Genomic DNA, 925 nt, shown 5'->3' on the forward strand with positions numbered 1-925 from the left:
CAAAGTGCTGGGATTACAGGCATGAGCCACCATGCCTGGCCTCCTTTCTCTTATAAATAGGGACACCATTGATTTAGGTCTCACTCCAAGCCAGGATGACCTCATCTCAGCATCCTTCCCTTAATTACATCTGCAAGACCCTTATTCTAAATAACATCGCAGATGGGATGCAGTGGCTCACGCCTGTAATCCCAACACTTTGGGAGGCGGAGGCAGGCGGGTCCCTTGAGCCCAGGAGTGTGAAACCAGCCTGGGAAACATAGCAAGACCCAATCTCTACAAAAAAAAAATACAAAAATTAGCCAGGCATGCTGTCATGTGCCTGTAGTCCCAGCTACAGGGGAGGCCTTAGAGGGAGGATCACTTGAGCCTGGGAGGTTGAGTCTGCAGTGAGCTGAGATCATGCCACTGCACACCAGCCTGGGCAACAAAGTAAGACCCCATCTCAATCAACTGATCAGTCAATAATATCGCAGTCTGAGGTTCCGAGTGAACATCTCTTTTGGGAGTCGCAACTCAACCCGCCCCAGTGACCTTGTGCAAGTTGCCTCACTTCTGAATCTCACTTTCCTTATTTGTGAGATGGAGACAATGCCAGTGCCCACCCCAGGGGCTGCTGAGAGAATTCAGCGGGTCACTTCAACGCAGGAGTTCCGCATACGCCCGCAGTGCAGTGAGCGCTCGGGGGATCGGAACTGCTAGTGGGATCGTAATGGGGTGGCTCTTTCTTTTCTGTCTTTTTTAAGCTTTGTGGTCATGATGGTTTCATGAAGAACAATACTGACTCTTTTTCTATTGACCATTTTTGGTGGGATGAGGAAAAGATAATATGTGTTCACAGCACAAACATAACCAGGATAGAAGTAGAATGGGTGAAAGTAGGTCTTCCTCCTGTCCCTTTTCTCAGTCCTTCAGGCTCAGGCCT

The sequence above is a fragment of the Colobus angolensis genome, unplaced genomic scaffold (assembly GCF_000951035.1).
Source record: "Colobus angolensis palliatus isolate OR3802 unplaced genomic scaffold, Cang.pa_1.0 Scaffold406, whole genome shotgun sequence".
In the NCBI taxonomy this organism is placed as follows: Eukaryota; Metazoa; Chordata; class Mammalia; order Primates; family Cercopithecidae; genus Colobus; species Colobus angolensis.